Raw genomic sequence first — 8144 nt, forward strand, 5'->3', positions numbered from 1 at the left:
ACAATTTCCTTTTTTCCCAACGATTAACCTTTTTTTTTTTTCTTTCTTTTTTTTCTTTTTTTCCTTTTTCTTTTCCCCTTTCCCTCTTCTTTCACAAAAAAAAAGTCTTTTGGGTTTTTCCCTTTCTTCTTTTTTCCCCCCCTTCCTTTTTTTTTTTTCACTTTTGGATGTTTAAATTTTTTCCCTTTTTACTTTTTTCTAAACATTTCCCTTTTTTTTCTCCCTTTTTGGAAATTTACATGAAAGGTAGTCTTTTTAGGATATTTTTCCCCATTTTTGGGGCTTTAAATTAACCCGCTTTGATAAGGAAAAAATGTGAGTAAAGCTAAAAACGGTGGAAAGGGAAAAAAATTTAAATTTGTAGGGTTATTATTATGGGGAAATTTTTAGGAAAAAAATTTTTTTAATGTTGCTCCTTGGGTTTTGTTTTTTTTTGTTTTTTGGGTTTTTTTAAATTTTTATTGTTTTTTTGTTGTTGTTTTTTTATTTTATTTATTGACCCGTCATTATATTTTTTATTTTTGTTTTTATTTTTTATTTATTACATTATCATTAATAATTTTTTATTTTTTTTATTTTTTGTTTTTGGTTATTTTTTACCCCTTTTCATTTTCCCCAAAAAAGGAAGAAAAAAAGGGAAAGAGAAAAAAGCAAGCAGAAAGGAGGCGCGGGAAAAGGGTGAATCAGTATCCCAATAACTCTGGCGGAGAGTGTCCTGGAGGCAGGGGATGGCCCCGGGTCCCCAGGGAGGGGAAGCAGACTTACCTTAAAATCCTTTTAAAATTTTTAAAGAGTATTAGATTGTTTATAGTTAATGGAAAAAATTTTTTAATATTCCGTTGTGTTTTTATTTTCACTTTTTTTTTTTTTTTTTTTTCCCCTCTTCTTTTTTTATTTCTTTTTTTATGTTCTGGGAAAGCCTTTTTTTTCTTTTTTTTTTTCCTTGCAGTTTTAAAATTTCCCTTAGAAATTCCTTCTGAATTTGGAAAGGGCCCGGGAAAACATTTTTTCAATAAAAAGTTGGTAAATATACCCGTTCGCATGAAAAATGCCTTTTTTTTAATTACAAAAAGCACAAACACTACACGACCCAAAAAACACACATCTAATCCCCCCCCCCAAAACATACACTCAAAGGGTTCCTAAAGACAAAATCTTTGGTTCAAATTTTCCCTTTTCCCCCCTTTAGCACATTTTTCCCATTTTAATGTACTTTTTAAGGCCCTTTAAATTTAAAGGACGTCATTAAAACTTAAAAAATTTTTTGCCGGTTAAACAAAAAAAAAACCCCAAACCCAGGGGGCCCCGGGGTTTTCCCTTCCATTCCTTTTTAATTTTTTTTTTTAAAGAAGAAAATAGACAAATTTTTATAATTTTCAGACCACTGGTATCAAATTCTCTTTTCTTGCCCCCTTCATGCGAGCAGTCACGAAATTTTTTAAACACTAAAATTTTCCCTTTACTAAATATTTTTGGGGAAAAATTTCACACCCGGGGATTAAAAAGAGTGTTTTTTTCCTGTATAAAAATAAAAAAATTAACCAAAAAAAAAAACAATAATAAAATCTCTCTCCCTCAAGGTTAAAAATCCCACTAAAAAATTGGCCCCCATATATACTTTGGGTTTTTTGACCCTTTATCTTTAATGGGTTTTTTTTTTTAATTTTCATTCTTTTTTTTGATCATCCCTTTTTTTCATTCACCCTTTTTTCTTTTCTTCTTTCTTCTTACTATTTTAAAGCCCAATAAATTTTCCATCAAAATCAAGGGAAATTTGGGAAAAAATTAAAAATTTTCTTATTTTCTTTTTTTTCTCAAAATAAAAGATATAGGCGGGAAGAGACAGATGGGAAACGCATTTCAGAAAAAATGGGTTTGCAAACCCTTTTTGAAAGGGGACTAAAAAAGTCCCAGGGAAAGGGGAAAAACCCGACTTGCAAAAGCGATTCTCAGATGGAAAAAGAGGAATCTATGAAGGAAAGGGTTTAAGGGAAGGTCCCCGAAAAGTTTTGGTTTTTGGGAGATAGTATTGTTTTTTTTAACTATTATGGTTTTTTTTATTAGTTTTTGAAATTAGCAGCTTGGTTGAATTTATGTTTTAATTTTTAAATAGTATTTTTCCTTTTTGCATCCCCGGCTATCCGCGATCATATTGGGGTTTTATTTTTTTAGGGTTTTTTCCTTATTTTTTAACACTCATATTTTGTTTTGATTTTCCCCTACTCTTTTTTACCAAAGGGGAAAGTGAAAAAAAGGGCAGAGAAAAAAGACTTAGCTGGCGGCAGTGATGGGCCCCGGGCCCCATTTCCCGCAGAAAGCCCCGAAAGGCGCTTTAAACCCCGTTTTCCCCAAAAGGGGCCAAACCCTCAAGATGGGCAGAATTGCAAAAGCTTTTTCCCGAAAAAACCAAGGTAATGGCAGCAGTTTTCTTTTTTTTCTTTTCTTTTTTTTTTTCTTCTGCTTTTTCTTTTTCTTATTCATTTTTATTTATTTGGTGGTCTTGGTTTTTTATTTCTTTTTCAAATTTTAATGCCCCCGTTTTTTTTTCTTTTTAGTTTTTTTAAATTTTGCACATATCTTGGAAACAAGGGGGGTTTCTGTTCCAAACAAAATCCTCACTTTTTTAAATCTGAAAAGGAAATTTTAAGGCCATTTTAGCACTTAAAAAACTAATAAAAGGGAAAGCCCTTTTTAATTAGAATTGGAAAAGGGAATTTATAAGGTGAAGATTACGGGGAAGTTTTAGTATGTGGCCCAAAAAAAGAAGACCACCCCTTTAAAATGCTTTGATTTCCCCGTCCCCAATTGGTTTTTGGTTTTGGGCCCCTAGGAGGAATCATGCTAAAGCCCAAATTTCAAAAAAAAAAGGGGAAATCCCTAAAAACCACCATCCTGTTAATTTTTCAAAAAAAATTTAATTAATAAAGACCTGTGAATAATGAATAATTTAGAGGTTTTTTTTACGCGATCACATGGCATAAGTAATGGGGGTTTGCCTTAGTAATATTTTTTTATGGATAAATTTTTAAAAAAAAATAAAAATTGAAGGACAGCCCCATTATGTATTTCTTTTCTAAAAACCCGTTTTTATTTTTAAAAAGCAAGTCTTTTGACCGGGTTTAAAAAAAATCTTATAGCTCAGTACCTAATATTCTTTTAAACAAGAAAATTTATAAAGGGGATTTAAACACCCTTTCTGGCAAACCATGAGACACGTTTTCTATACTCTTTTTCCCACCCTCTTGTATTTTACAGAAATTTGTAACGTTTTTTTCAAATTATTTATTTTCAGAAAACATACTTTTTTCTAACCCCCAAACCATTAAAAATGACTTTTAAATGTTTCATCAACAAAAAATTTACATATTTAACCCCTTTTGTTAGCTTCTATGACCAATTCTTTGATCTTTCGTTATTAAAACAAAGGTTTGGGAAAAACAACTTCCTTTTGACAGAATTTTTATAAAATATAACAAAACCATCTGTGAACTTTTTTAAAAGGAAATTTAAAAAGTTTTGATAAAAAATATGATATCTCAGTGCTATCTTCCTAATGATTTGCTGTAAACATAAACTACTTGGTTTTGATTTTTGGCAATATCATATGTCTACTTTACTAATTTTTCTGAAATTTTTTCCCCCACCTATATCTAACAGATATTGCCCCCTTACTATTTACAACCCTTTTTTTCTAAATTGGTCCCCTCAAACCAATTTTAAATTCAAGATTTCTACACAAAAGTACGAGAAAATTTTTAAGCACATTTCCCTTACCCTTGTTTTATGTCATTCTACAAGCCCACCCCCTTTAAAAAGCAAAATTTTCTGTAGAGTCTGCGTTTTAAATACAGTAAAGTGACAAAAAAAACATAAAAAAATACAGTTTTCTGGGTATTTGAAGAATGAATTCCTGCCCCCCTTGACTAGCCAAGTGAATAGGTTAAATGTATCTGGGCTTGGAGTGCTTGGCAGAGCTGAATTTCATTTTTGGAGAATACTGCCTTTTTAAATAAATTTATCCCCACCTAAAAAAGAATACAATGGAAAAAGAAACAAAGGTACAGGAATCACTTCCAGCCTAAACGTTCAAATACCATTCCTAATTCAGCACCAAAGTATTTGGGTTTGGCCTGACCTAAAAATTTATCATTTGAAAAACATTTCATGAATATGTATTTATCTAAACATTTTAAAACCCAAACAAAAAAATGCAGTTACCAATTAGCTGGGTAGAGATTCTGCTATTAAATAAAAAAATGGAACTTTTGATATACCACAAAGATAAAAAAATTGGTAAAGTTGTGACTAGGCTACAGCATATTTTTTTTAGACAAAAATTTTTATAAAAAACACCGTTTTTTTTTCAGGGATGAAATTTCCAGTGAACAACCCCGCTGCTCCGTTCCCCTTTAAACCTTTTTACTGAAAAATTTCGCTGATCAATATTTTACATGCCACTTGCCAGCAAAATTTACCCTCAGCCAACTGTAAAAAACATTAATGGTCTGTATCCCATTTTACTTTTTTTGAACAGACTGAAAGCATTTGTGAATAACAATACAGGAAAAAATAAAAACTTTTAAATGATTTAAATTTAAAAAAATAAAAAAAGCTGCTATGTTGGGGGCACAAATTTCTTTACATACACAAAATTTTCATAAAGACCCTTTTTTTGCCCAAAAATTTTCCCAAACTTCACTTTTTTAAAGGGGGGTTTGACCTTTAACATTTCACCTAAACTATTTTTTTGTTTTTATTCAGTTTTATTCCCAGCAAAAAATTTTCTTAACTTCAGTCATTAACAAGAAAAAATCTTTATTTCTCATCTAAAGCAGAAATCCCCAATTGTTTAAAAAGGTTTTTTTTGTTTTAAAAATTTGATTCCTGTTAAATTTTAAAAAAAAGTTTAAAATGAAAGGGTTTAAAAAACTAAACTGTTTTAAAAACATAAAAATTTTTAGCCCAAAAATTGAAAGTTTTAGAAAATAGGGTATTACCCCATTTTAATAGGAACCAAAAAAGCTTGCAATGGTTTCCACACTACATACTGGGAAAATGAAAAATATAACCTTCACCACATATTTTTCACAGGGCGAACTTGAATCAGCCCTTAATTGATGGGGAAAACACTAAAGAAGCCAGAAGCCCTCTACCTTGCCAAAAGTTCATGGGGGGGGCTTGATCACTGCTGGAGATGAAATGCCGAACCAAGCTCACCTGTGGTACATCAAAACTTGGGGGAGTATTTTTTTGGTTACCTTATTCTGTGCGATTATTTTTTATATAATGTTGGACTTTTTAAACCCTTACATTTTTTTTTATATTTTGTGTGAATTCATTTGGATAATTCCAATAATACATAATAATGAACAAACAACAATTAAAAGGGGCAAAACACATAACATGAAATTATAAAAATATTTTATCTTTATGCTGCATATTCCAATGTGCTGACATAATTTACAAAAACCATACCTCAACCTGAAAAAACTAAATTTTCCTCAATTTCGGGGGGATCATTATACCCAAAAAAATAAACATTCATACCTTTTTTCTTTCCTGAATTAATATAATGACTCTACACTGCAGTTCTTGCCCCAAAAAAAAATACCTGATAAAAACGATTGTTTTTTTGCAATTATATCAGCAACTTGCCCTCTCCAACCCTTACCCAAAATCCTTTAACGTTTTAAAATTTGGTATCAAACACAACTGAGAACCCTTTTCTTTGAAAAATTTTTAAAGGGAGATCAAAATACATGAGATAAATTTAAATAAATTTTAGTCACTCACAATTTCATGTGCAAATGACTTAAGAATTTTTTAACCTCCCCTTCCATCTCATCTCCTTTTTTTTCGAAATCTGTCCCCCCCATTACCCTTGACCCTTGTTTTCCCAAAGATCTATGAAGTCCCCCTTTTTCCCCCACCCCTCGCAGATTTTGACAAATTTTCCCATCTTCGGGGAGACTGGTTTTGATCTTGTCCCACCCCTCTGCTTCTCTGAGAAACTCTTCTCTCATTCAGGTTTTTGTGGCAATAAATTGTCAGCAATCGGTCAAAGATTTCCGGGCAACCCTGCGCCCAATAAGACCTCAGAGTGACGGGGAGAACTTCTTCAACTCCCGCCCAGTGAAATCTCCATAAAAAGTAAATTTGGGTCCTCGTTCCACTCAAAAACAGCTTCCCACTGGGAAATCGCCCCTTTTTACCCCAAACTCTCAGCTGGGCCCATTTTTTTCCATGTCCCATAGTTTTTTCACTCCCCCCTCCCTACCAGGGTTACTGAGCCTCTCCCTGCAGCAGCAGCTTGGTGTACTCCCCCTGCTTTTTGCCAAAAGGGGTAGCGATGCAAATTTGTTTATGGCTGCTTTGAATTTTGGAAAAATTGAAAGAAATTGAAATGAATAAAATAAAAAATTTTTGCAGCCTCTAAATAAAAAAAATTTTTTTAAAATTTTAAAAAAATAAAAAATAAAAAAATTTTAAAATAAAAATATATATTTTTAATAATATAATATTATATATAAAATATATATATATATATATATATAATATATATATTAATATATATATATATCCAATACAAAATATGATTTTTTCCTGGCATGTATCAAAAATATATAAAATTTATTTTTAATATAAAGTAAGCCTAAACAAAAATTATTTTATTATTTCTTATGGTAAAACCCAACTTTTTTGATTTTATAAAGATTATCCAAGACTTTGCACACCAAACATCTTTTATAGACAAAAATAAAATTTATAATTAATAAAACATGATATCAAATAAAACAATCTTTCTCTGAAAACAAATAAAAAACAATAATAAAAAATTTTTTAAAATTTTTAAAAAAATGAAGCTTTAAAACAACACACAAAAAACACCTAACAATAAAAAATCTAGAGATACGAAATAGCAATGAAAACGTATAATAGGAAAATTACGAAAATAAAACATATTAATGTGAATAACAATACACCAAAAATTATTCCCCAAACCCGTAAAATAAACACACCACCAGAAAAAAAAAAAAAAATAAAGAAAAAAAAAAAAAAGAAAAAAAAAAAAAAATAAAAAAAAAAAAATAAATAAAAAAAAAAAATAAAATAAATAAAAAAAATAAAATAAAAAAAATAAAATAAATAAAAAATAAATAAAAATAAATAAATAAAATTGTAAATGAAAAGTAAATAGATAAATTGTAAATAATAAAATAAATAGAAAAAAGTAATAGTAAATAAATAGAAAAAAGGGGTAAATAAATAAATGATAATATAATAATAAATAAAAAAAAAAATCCCAAACCTTTCAAGGCCACGAATCCGGGCGTGCATCCCTTGCTTAATAGCCCCCGTCGTCTCAGCCCAAAAACGAGCCCCAAAAACGCCACGAGTTTTGTGCATGTCTTTAATCCCCCCTTAAAAAAAGCTCACAGAAAAAAAAAAAGTCTAATTCCTTTTGAATAATAATTCTCTCTGAAGTGGAGGGGGAAAAAATATTTTCTTTTTCACCCCCCCTTCCAGGGGCTCGTTTCCGCACGTCCCCTTTGCCTCCGAAGCTCCTCGTTTTGGAATCCGGAAACGAGATCGGGTTTGCGTAGGGGTTCGGCCGAGGGAAACAAATCCCGGGCCCCAGGAGCGTCCAAATGGCGGCGTTTTTTTTAATCCGCTTGAAAAGGGAATTTTCGGATATGGGGTTTGTATTTTTTTGGATTCGATTTTTTTTTTATTATTTTTTATTTGTTGTTGGGTCGTGATTGTGTTTTTCATTTTGCTTAAAATCTGTAGGGGTTTTTGTTTTTAGTTTTTTTTTTGTTAGGTTTAGATAATCCGGTATTATTGTTATTGTTATTTTTTTGTATTTTTGTTGTTTTACTTTATTTTTTTTTTTTGGGTAATCTTTTATAAGGAAAAAAAAATTAACTTTTTTTTTAAAAATATTTTTTTAATTTTTTAAAGGGAATATGTTATAATATTAAAACAAAAAAAAATTTTTTTTTTTTTTTATTTTTTAACCTTTTTTTTTTAAATTTTTTTTTTTTTTTTTTTTTTTTTTTTTTTTATTTTTTTTTTAATTTATTATTATTTTTTTAATTTTTTTTTTTTTTTTTTTTTTCCCCTTTTTACTACTGTTTTTTTTT

This window comes from Penaeus monodon, chromosome 2 (assembly GCF_015228065.2).
Source record: "Penaeus monodon isolate SGIC_2016 chromosome 2, NSTDA_Pmon_1, whole genome shotgun sequence".
In the NCBI taxonomy this organism is placed as follows: Eukaryota; Metazoa; Arthropoda; class Malacostraca; order Decapoda; family Penaeidae; genus Penaeus; species Penaeus monodon.